The sequence below is a fragment of the Xenia sp. Carnegie-2017 genome, unplaced genomic scaffold, assembly GCF_021976095.1.
Source record: "Xenia sp. Carnegie-2017 unplaced genomic scaffold, XeniaSp_v1 HiC_scaffold_6, whole genome shotgun sequence".
NCBI classification, from domain to species: domain Eukaryota; kingdom Metazoa; phylum Cnidaria; class Anthozoa; order Malacalcyonacea; family Xeniidae; genus Xenia; species Xenia sp. Carnegie-2017.
The window spans coordinates 16568799-16580429 of NW_025813526.1; the positions used below are offsets into that span (position 1 = coordinate 16568799).

Sequence of the window (11631 nt, forward strand, 5' to 3'; positions counted from 1 at the left end):
GCAAAGAACTTTTTTGTATCTTATAAAGAAATAGTAGAAATTATTTAAAATATAAGGATAAACAATCTAGTAAAAGAAGCAACGTCTGACTTTAACAAGGAACTTTCTAAATACGTTTACTTTCTTGTATAAAGAAAGTACTATTTTAGATAAACTTGATTTGGAAGTCTTTCACTGATATTTTTACCAAGAGACAAAGGAAAAATTCAAAGGCATGATGCAAAACTCAAATATGTCTCAATTTTGTTTGAAACTAGAAAAAATTAGTGCGGGGAGCTGTAATTTATATAGGCACAAGGGAAGAGTAGTGCAAGGGGTTTAGCATTTTTAGAAAATAGTACATTCTTCTTTAACATATATCATATTTACAGTGGGAAAGTATTGTAGTTCTTTTCAATGATAGATCCAAGATTAAACCAAATAATTCACAATCAACTCAGTTTCTAATATTTTTCCTCTAATCAGAAAGTTTTAACCAGCCAAATGATCACAGCGTTTTGATTTTTTTTGCTCTTCTAGTACAAGATATTTCCCTTATAAGTTCTCAGTACATTTATTAAAATATCTTTTCGTTATAACTTATAAGACACCCAGAATCAATCACACCAAAAGTAACTCAAAAAAATAGATATGTTTCTTCTTAATTATGACATATTTCCAGTTCACTAAAATCGTAGGGACATGCAAACTTCTCACTTCTGTTTTGGACATTTTAACCAAGATTTATCCATGTATTCAAAAAAAGTTGTCGTTGTTATACGCCGTAATAGAAATCCAGATTAAGAAGGGAGCGAATATTTCTCAAAGTTGAAGTTTTTTTACCCAAAATTCGCCCTTATTACCATGTTTTTGAGAAACGGGTCCAGGCTTTTTGTTCCTTTAAGGTCTTATTGAACACAATAAGTGTAACAGAGAAATTGCACAAAAGAAAAGTAAGTGAAATCGAGTAAGCTTTTGGAATACAGGCGCTAGTTTACGACAGATGGGGTCAAATTAACCATATAGTAACAGCAAAATGTCCTAGAGGCTCTGTAGTTTTTGAGTCCTTTACTTATTCTTAATTAGAAATTAAACAGGAACTAGCAAAAGATAAACAAACTGACATAGGTGCCATGCCTGAAACGGCAAAGCCCTTAAAACCTGTGGCGCTCAAATGAATAAATATGGTATATTGAGAAGGAAGACTTGTTCAGATTCACGACACTTAAAAACAACTAGAAGGCAAGATATTCAGCAAAGAAATACGAAATTTTGCGCGTTTTATCAGTAATTTTCTCATTTTAGCGAGCCTGCAATCGAGCTGCAGTTTCAGCAAAAGACGTCACTGCACTGTTGAGTAGCAATTGGCTATGAACGTCAGCGGAAAGACGCAGGCTCGCCAAAAGAAAAATTTTTTCCCCTCCGGATTTTGACAACCACATATATACGCTATTATTTGCGGTAGAGTTTGCGAAAAAAACTTTAGTCCTCTCCCTAAGTTTTTGTAATTTTACAAACTCGCCGTTGACTTGTGTGGTTATTGGATGCAGAAATATTACTAAAAATTGAAACTTTTTATTGTATCGGAAGCAAAAGAGTATAAACAATGTAATTCTCTAAATTCGTTTCTTATACGCTTGTATTGAATGGCATAATCCTGTCTTTTGTTTATGTTGACAATAATGAAAACTTAATACATCAAGATTTAAAGGAATTGATAGAATTAACAGCCATCGCAAACATAAATTTCATTTTGTTTGATCGAATAATAAGTTCAACTTGAAGCAACGTACTTGTATTTGGTCTTGTTTTTCCCACTGTGTGAGTATAGCCACAGTGCATTGGTGAGTAAAACGTTAAAAAAGGCGAATAAATGTGTGTGAGAGTCTGGCCACAGTACTTTGGTGAGTAAAACCTAAAAAAAGGCGAATAAATGTGGGTGAGAGTCTGGCCACAGTGCTTTGGTGAGTAAAACGTAGAAAAGAAGGTGAGAATGTGTTTTCGAACGAGTCTTTCATGCGTTATATTTACGTTGAGGTTTAGCATAAAATCATATTCAAGTTAAAGTGCGAAGCATTGTTTATTTTTATAGCTTGATTCGCCTCTGGTCACTGTTAATTATGTTTTTGTGTTAAATTAAAGACGAAAAGCTCTTTCATATCTCTTTGTCTTGATACATAATAAATATAACATCTGAAATCATCTATGTGAGTTTACAAATTATCAAAAATTACTACGAGCATTGACTCATAATAAATGTCAAACTAAGTTAAACTATTAGCGGAAACCAAAATACAAGGAAATCTAAAATGTTTGCTCTCGTCACTTTTAATGTACAAAGCCTTTGCCTGTTAAAAGCTTCAATGTTGTTTGTTATTGTTACAGAATATTTATTAATGCTATGCGGAAAAGAGAAATGTGTTCGACTCTATGGCCAATATTTACCAAACATATACAAGTATATGCTGATTGATCATTTAAGATAAAAATAAAATACATTAAAAAATCGCATAAGAAAATTATATATTTTTTAAAAAGTTAAAACTTTATCTAAAGTATTATGTCTCCAACAAAAAAAGAATAAAAGATTTTGGCACAGATTATGGAACTAACTAGAAGCGACAACCTTTGAAGTTTTGGTCACGCCAACAATTGCCAAAAGTGAGCACGGCCACGTTCTTGGGTAGTAAAGTGGGAGAATTTTACTTGCAAACAATTCGGCGATAATTGGACTGCCAAGATTAAGAATACTTTTCATGGAGTTTAAATGGACAATCTTTGTCACTTTTTCTAATTATATCAAAGAAAAGGTAAAATGCGCTTGCTTCGTTGACTCTTTTGACATGATAATCTAATTTTAAAATACAATTTGACTGCGATTTTTTGAGAGTATACTTGCGGGTTAGGAAATAATGCGGATATCAATGACGGATGAGGTGATAAAACACGGATGAAGGGGTAAAACGCTGATGAGGGGATGAAACGCTGATGAAGGGATAAAACGTGGATAAGGGATAAAACGCGGTTGAAGGGATAAAATGCGGATGAGATGACAAAACTCGGATGAGGGGATAAAACACGGATGAGGGGATGAAATGCGGTGTGTTGAGTGTTGTTGGAGTGTCAAACACAGCCTGTCCACCTTGAGTAAAACTAATATTATAAGTTTATGAAATTATTTATTCTACGTTCATCATCATTATAACACAAACAAACTTCAAAAGCTTGACTGTTTCTCTTTCTCGAGGATCGTTAAATAACTGGCAAATACATTTATATGTCCATAAATTCAACTATAATGTACTGCGTGTATATATATACAGATCTTCGCTGTATTCGAAAGGTGTTGTCAATTGAAAGAAAACATTTGAAATCTGAGTCTTTAATGGTCATGATAAAACAATTGTTTCTTCAAGAAACTTAATTAATTAGACTCGATATTTTGAAATATGATTTTGGGTATGTTCTAAAACTTGCACTGGACTATGAAATGTAGACTGTGGACAAAAATTTAATTGCGTGTAAAATAGTTTTATGATAAACCAAGGGCGTAGATCTTTGTTTATTACGCAAAATTTAGCCTTTTGGGGGCTTCCATGTCAGAAGAATGAATCAGACGACGTTTTTGATCGGTGAAATTTTACAACGGCGGTTTTTGACGGATACAAATTTATTTATCCTAATTATGTCAAGTAAAAGTAATGTTAAGATATGCTCTCACATTTTCCCGTCATTAGTAAAAAACTCAAGTGTAAGTAATTAATTATTATTTTTGAGAGATACTTATGTGTAGTCATGACAATATTTTTCATATTTCCTACTTCCTACTTCCTAGTAGTTTTCCGTCATTATAAATCAGCCATATTTCATAAAGAAACAAATATAACCTGTTAACCCTATGTATAATACCATGTAAATATAGAAGTAGTTAAACCATTTGTAAAATAGACGTAGAACATTAAATGTGATCGTATAGTTATCTAGCTTTGACATCTCTATTTACTGGTGCATGTCAATTTATACTAAGGGTGATGCAGATTGCCACATCACAAAACCTAACAGGTAACACAAAAGACAAACGCCTTTGCAACGCCATGCAGTCTGCACAGCACTTTACGATTGAAATTGTAATAACTTTTACTCCAATATCAATCGTCAATAGCCAACAGTGAATCGTAAATGGTCAATAGTCAACAGTCCATAGTTCATAGTCAATAGTTTTTAGTCAACAATCCATAATCCACAGTCTAGTCAACACCACCATACCTATTACGAGTCCAAGGTTTGTGACACCTAAACAACCTTTGAGCTATACTATCAACCAACACTATACCAGGTAGTAACTCCCTTAACATAAGCCTACTGCAGTTTGTCTGCCAGTTGTTCACTCTTGTTTTTGGATGCAGTTAGACTTTGAAGGCTAATGGTATGATTGGAAACCCACCTTTCGACCTCGTTGTTATTTCAAGAATACAGAGAGAAGATCGCACAGTTTCTGACAGCAGGAGAGAAATGTTTATTTTCAGGTCAACAAGTGTTGTATTAAAATGAAACATCCCTATTTCAGCCCCCAAATGACTGTTATTCTGATACAACAACATTTAAAAACTGAACATTTTGAATTCCTGAAAAGTTTTCGAATCGTCTAATTTGTAAATTAGGCATGGATATAGCTCTGAAAATGGATGATAAACAGTGATTTTGGCATTTGCATATGTTGGTTGTTAAAGCATTTTTTAATAACTTTGATATCAGCTTAGTTGTACTCTTTTAAAACTGAAAGAAAAAGACTTTTGTTCCTCATCCGCGTTTTATCACCTCATCTGCGATTTGTCTCTTCATCCGCATTTTATCCCCTCATCCGCCATCCGTATCCGCATTTTATCTTAACCTATATACTCGCCTACTCAATGGCTTCGACTCATAGGTTTTTGTTTAGTTTTGTTATTTAGCAATTCGTCTAATGTGTTCCCTGGATATATTTTTTTTTACTTGTATGTATACAATGTATAAAAAATATAATTCTATGTGATTTAAAGGAGGTATTGTACAAATAAACATGTTTAAATCAAAGTGTTTTGTTATCGAACAATACAAACAATATTTCTTCTCTTCAATAATGGCATGATAAAGGATTAATACAGTTTCTAACTAACGCTTCGTTAATTCCATATAGAAGACACGCAGTGTAATTATTTCAAGAATGAAATCCTTCACTAATATAGTTTGTTATCTATTTTTTATTAGTCATGTTTGTATATATTTACTAAGTTTGTTGGGCATGAGTAAGTATTCTAACAAAAGCATTACCTAGGGATTTAGAGTTACAATTGCTTGAGCACAAGAAAATAAGAGGATTGTGTAAATTCTCATTAACCCTGAAAATCATGTATCACATTTTTGCAGAAAAATATAAACTAATGGTTTTTGTTCCATAAGCCAAATCCATCATATTGAAGGGTAAATATGAGTAATTAGCCCAAAAACTCATTGTACGTGAACTAATATTTGCTATTTTGTAAGTCATATTGGTACTTTATTAAAAGCGTTCAAACACGAAAGTTGATCTCCAAAACAATGAAGCCTAGTTAAAATCATTTCTAATGTTTCTTTTAAATATATGACAAGTCATTACATATTTGTAACTGCTTTGGACATCATGGTAAAGATAAACTAAAATCTACGACCCAACCACCGAATCCAAATAAATCTCAGTTGAATTGTGTCGTAAAATTAGATTTTTAAGTCAAAAGAATCAACAAAGTAAGAGTATATTACCTTGTCTTTAATATATTCATAGAAGTGGCAAATATTGTCGAGTTACATTCCATGAAGAGCATTTTTAAACTCGACAATACAAATTTCACTATATTGTTTATTGTAAAATTCTTCCACTTTGCTACACAAGAATATGGCAACGCTCGCTTCCGGCAAATGTGCGCGTGACCAAAAACTACAAAGGAGTGTCGCTTCTGTTCTGGTAGTTCCATATCCTGTGATATTGAATAAGTGGAGACGTCTAGTCATCAAAAAGCTCTTTCGCAAACAGGGTGTTCATCAAACTATAAGCATATCATAAATCATTCGCATCTTTTTTTTAATACAACGCACGCACATCGTTGCGTTTAACAGTTATTTCAAATCGCTTTCGTTGATGTATTATTTACAACTTTAAATTTAATATTGGTGTTGGTAATCATTTGATTTGTTGAGAAGGTTTTAAAATTTTTTTGTCAAAAATAAACATGTTAACTTCAGGCGATGCCAATTAGCATGTTCTCAGATTTCCCAAGTAATATATAACAAAAACTCTTCACCCCATTTTCTCAAATTGTTGATAAATTTTGTCTCTCTTTATCCGGGAGACTTGTGCAAAAAATGATTTTATCCGTCCATAATATATATACTAACAATGTTTACAGATAGCAGCAAATATGTTTTTGTGAGAAAGTCACTTCTATTACATTTAAAAGAAAGTTCACTTAATGCTAAGCCATGCATAATAATTTATTCACAAATATTTTCGGGAGAATGTCATGTGCTGTTTGAGAAAATGAATCACAAAAAGCTTTAATATAATTGGCAAGATTTTTTTCATAGAAAATTGGCTACTTCCAATTTTTTGGTAAATTGCATTAAGCATGGTTTCCATACAGTGCCATACGGCAACCTGAGAAAGAAACGGTTAAAACAAATAGAATCTTATTAAAGTATTCTAAAGTGAAAGTTAGACGGCTACAATTAACTTTATTTATATTGTATCTGTACCTGTTATTAGTTGTGACATGTTTAGACTGCAAGATGTAGCTGTCAATTTTGTTAAAAATCTACGATATTAGTTTTCAAGAAAACTCAGCTGTTGTCGCAAACAACAGTGCTAAGCCTAAATATTAGAAACAATACGCTCTTTATTCTCATGACACTAAATGGTAAATCACTCTCTTCTTAAAGTGTCAACACACAATTATTTTTTAGCAACACACTAATGTGTAAAAAAATGGTCTTAACTACTGAAATGTTTATAACATTTAGTTTTAGATTTTACTTCCTTCACTTTAGTATTTGATACAGAAAAACATTTATCTGAAAGCGATTAAAATTGCACTATGAGTGTGGTTATCGGCACGGATGTATTTCCACATATTTGCATAGTACAAAGTTTGAAGTCTTAATTTCTTGTCCATAATCTCTATATAATTTTGTAAGGCTTTTCACCCAAATTAAAATTTTATCAAGCAGCGGTCATTAGCTTCGTGTGTATTAATGAATGGTTTTTAGTAATAAATAATTGCAAGTATTTAAAAGATATAGTTTTTTAGCTTTTATGTCGTTTTATAATTATGTATTATATAACAGCTACTTTAAGTATTATGATTTTATCTGGTAGTTTAATTCTTTTAGAGCTTCAATTTCATAATGATGGTTGACAGAATTCAAAACCTTTTACAAATACGCGGGTAAAAGTTTTATTCGCTTTACGCGATAAGGCTCCTAGTCGACAAAGTTATCTTGACATGCTAATTAAACGTGGCCAATGTATTTGCACTGATTTACAATATTTTATATTAAAGAAATGATCCAATGCACTGATAGCAAAATCAGGAAGGAGTTTCTTTGTACAAGTTACTAATTAAATTATTCCCTAAACAATAAGGAGGTTTGACAATAGATTGTAAACATTCCAGTATCACTTCGGAAATGTGAAGTATAGTAAACTCTCTAATTAAGTGTACTTAGGAACCGATGCCAAGTACGTACACGAAGCAGTTTTGTCGGAACTGCATTGTAGATGTTTTTGATTAGTCACATCCGAGTAAAAATATTTATTTTTTGAAAACTATCACCCATCTAAGCTTGATGCAGCAATATGGGAGTTTAATATCATCACAACTCAGCTTTCTGTTAGTTTTGTTCTTTTCTATCTCTCAAGAAAAACGTGACACTTCTAAATTCTCCTTTGACGTACGCTACGTAATATGTCATTTGTACCTGCATTTAAGTGCTGGAAACTTCATTTCGTTTGATATTGAATTCTTCTGAAATTCGAATCACTTTCAAAAGAAATTAGTTGGGCAAGACGAAATATATGAATAATCACCCTCCCCCCAATAAACGTTCTAGTTACTCCCCTGTCCACCGCGAATTTGTGACCTTTTGTGAGGCGTTGGTAAAACTGTCTACTTTTTTTCATATGACTCACTAATTAATGTCTTTATAATCATAGTTTGACAATGTTCCGGTCGAAGTCAAGGTATTTCATACGTCAATAACTATTTAAGAGGAAACTTCTAGTTGCTAACTGTCATTAGTTACTTCATAAGTTGAAATCTGGTGCAATGTCAGTTCTAGCCTCTTTTGGCTCGATCAGTTGGAATCAGGTGACGATGTAAACTATAGAAATTTGTTTCTAATGCGCTAATGTTTCATTGTTTGAACTAAATTCGAGCCTTACCAAAGCCAGGTTAACATTGGACATATGTAATAACCTATATTTTTGTCTGGTGTAATAAAAGGAATAAAACTACATAAAGAAAACGGCCAAAAAAAAGCTACACATATCTCTGTATGCTAAATGTACGTATCAGAGTGTCTTAAAGAATGGTAATTCATCTTCAGGCGCTGGTGTTCATGAAATACTGAATAAACAAAAGCAATATTTCAATATGTTTTAAACCAGTGCTTTAGTTTCAGAATTTGATGTTTTTCGTAAAATATGGAAAAGCAATAAGCAAATATAAGAGAGTTAAAAACGTTAAGTCGAAATCGCATTGTTTCACCTCCGCGTCAGGATGGGCAATAGAAAAATTAATTAATAATTCATTCAAATGATATCAAAACAAAGTCAAATTTATTCAGCATTCCATAAAACAAATTTAAATGAATGACTAAAAGTTTTACACATTTGCCTAAATGGTTTGTATAATTGTATGACAATGCAGAAAAAGGTTGGCTTTGTTTAACCACCATTATTTGTAACATATCGTTTAAAAATCCGTCCTAACTTTTACATAATAAAAAAATTAGCATAAACATGCATATTCCAAAAATTCATAAAGTACGCAAAAATAATAAGATGTAAGTGCCGAAGATGCAAGGCGACTTTTCTTTTCAATGGAGTTATATAACACAAATGTAATAGGTAAAAAGGTGATATCCACTAAATAATTTCAACGTGCTAGCAATTGCTCAATTTGCTTTAAATGCAACTACAATTTGACATTCTATAGTTAGAAGTCTGGGGTTTCATAATAATTCAAAACTACGGTCGTTTATTCAGTATTGTACACACATTAGCGTGTTGAATTTCGATTAATTTCTTTTTCGACAACCTGAATATTAGCAATTATTGTATGCTACATATGAAATTTCCCCACAGAGGAAACATTGATCTTGTCTAGATTACTGCAGACTAAGAGTTTTGTTTATTCATACGCTACAAATGATCTTTAATATTTGAAGTAGGGATATCCTGCTGATTCAAATTTAAAAATGTAAATTTTAGAGATGTGACAGAAATTTCATCAAACAGGGGATGTTATTAAGCATCTTTCGTATAGTATCAGTTTTATTCAGGGCGAAAAGTTTCTTCGCTTTACCCGATAAGGCTCCTAGTAAACAAAGTTATCTCCACATGCAAATCAAACGTGGCCAATGTGTTTTCATTGATTTACAATATTTTATAGTAAAGAAATGATCCAATGCACTGATAGCAAAATCAGGAAGGAGTTTCTTTGTGCAAGTTACTAATTAAATTATTCCCTAAACAATAAGGAGGTTTGACAATAGATTGTAAACATTCCAGTATCACTTCGGAAATGTGAAGTATAGTAAACTCTCTAATTAAGTGTACTTAGGAACCGATGCCAAGTACGTACACGAAGCAGTTTTCTCGGAACAGCATTGTAGATGTCTTTGATTAGTCACATGCAAGTAAAAATATTTATTTTTTGAAATTTATCACCAATCCAAGCTTAATGCAGCAATATGGGAGTTTAATATCATCACAATTCAGCTTTCTGTTAGTTTTGTTCTTTCTCTCCCTCAAGAAAAACGTGACACTTCTAAATTCTCCTTTGACGTTCGCTACGTAATATGACTTTTGTACCTGCATTTAAGTGCTGGAAACTTCATTTCGTTTGATATTGCAAAATTTTGCGTATCTAAATAAGTGCCAGCACCAGAGGTGTTACCAGAACGTTAATCGGGGGTGGGGTGGTATATTCATATATTCACTTGTGCCCTACTGATATCTTTGGAAATTCAAATCAGTTTTAAAAGAACTTAGTAGGGCACAACGGAATATATGAATATGCACCCTCTCCCCAAATTAACGTTCTAGTTACGCGTCTGTCCACCACGAATTTGTGACCTTTTGTGAGGCGTTGGTGAAACTGTCTGCTTTTTTTTCATATGACTCACTAATTAATGTCTTTATAATCATAGTTTGACAATGTTCCGGTCGAAGTCAAGGTATTTCATACGTCAATAACTAGTTAAGAGGAAACTTCTAGTTGCTAACTGTCATTAGTTACTTCATAAGTTGAAATCTGGTGTTATGTCAGTTCTAGCCTCTTTTGGCTCGATCAGTTGGAGTCAGGTGACGTTGTAAACTATAGAAATTTGTTGCTAATGCGCTACTTTTTCATTGCCTGAACTAAATTCGAGCCTTACCAAAGCCAGGTTAACATTGGACATATGTACTAACCAACTAAAAGTATAATTTTGTCTGGTGTAATAAATGGAATAAAAAAACATACAGAAGACGGCCAAAAAAAGCTACCATTTCCCTATATGCTAAATGTACGTATCAGAGTGTCTTAAAGAAAGGTAATGCATCTTCAGGCGCTGGTGTGCATAAAATACTGAATAAACAAAAGCAATATTTCAATATGTTGTAAACCAGTGCTTTAGTTTCAGAATGTGATGTTTTTCGTAAAATATGGAAAAGCAATGAGCAAATATAAGAGAGTTAAAAATGTTAAGTCGAAATCGCATTTTTTCACCTCCGCGTCATGATGGGCAATAGGAAAATTAATTAATAAATTCATTCAAATGATATCAAAACAAAGTCAAATTTATTCAGCATTCCTTAAAACAAATTTAAATGGTGACTAAAAGTTTTACACATTTGCCTAAGTGGTTTGTATAATTGTATGACAAGGCAGAAAATGTTTGCCTTGTTTAACCACCATTATTTGTAACATATCGTTTAAAAATCCGTCCTAACTTTTACATAATAACAAAATTAGCATAACATGCATATTCCAAAATTCATAGAGTGCTAGCATTTCAGCGTGCCACCAAAGCATTTCAGGGAGCTAGCATTTGCTCATTTTGCTTTAAATGCAACTACAATTTGACATTGTATAGTTAGAAATCTGGGGTTTCATAATAATTCAAAACTATGGTCGTTTATTCAGTATTGTACACACATTAGCGTGTTGAATTTCGATTAACTTCTTTTTCGACAACCTGAATATAAGCAATTGTTTTATGCTACATAAGTAATTTTCCAGCAGGGGAAACATTGATCTCATCTAGATTACTGCCGACTAAGAGTTTTGTTTATTCAGACGCTACAAATGATCTTTAATATTTGAAGTAGGGATATCCTGCTGATTCAAGTTTTAAAAATGTAAATTTTAGAGATGT

General features: G+C 32.5%; 1 long non-coding RNA gene across 1 annotated transcript; it reads right to left on the reverse strand.

Annotated features, from left to right (window-relative positions):
* Nucleotides 1–1557: 1557 nt before the first annotated feature.
* LOC124458132 lies at nucleotides 1558–5842 on the reverse strand. Its single transcript, XR_006953025.1, has 2 exons — nucleotides 5758–5842; nucleotides 1558–1894 (listed from the first exon to the last, which is right to left on the reverse strand). It is a non-coding gene; the product is annotated as an uncharacterized LOC124458132 (long non-coding RNA).
* Between the last annotated feature and the right edge of the window lie 5789 nt (nucleotides 5843–11631).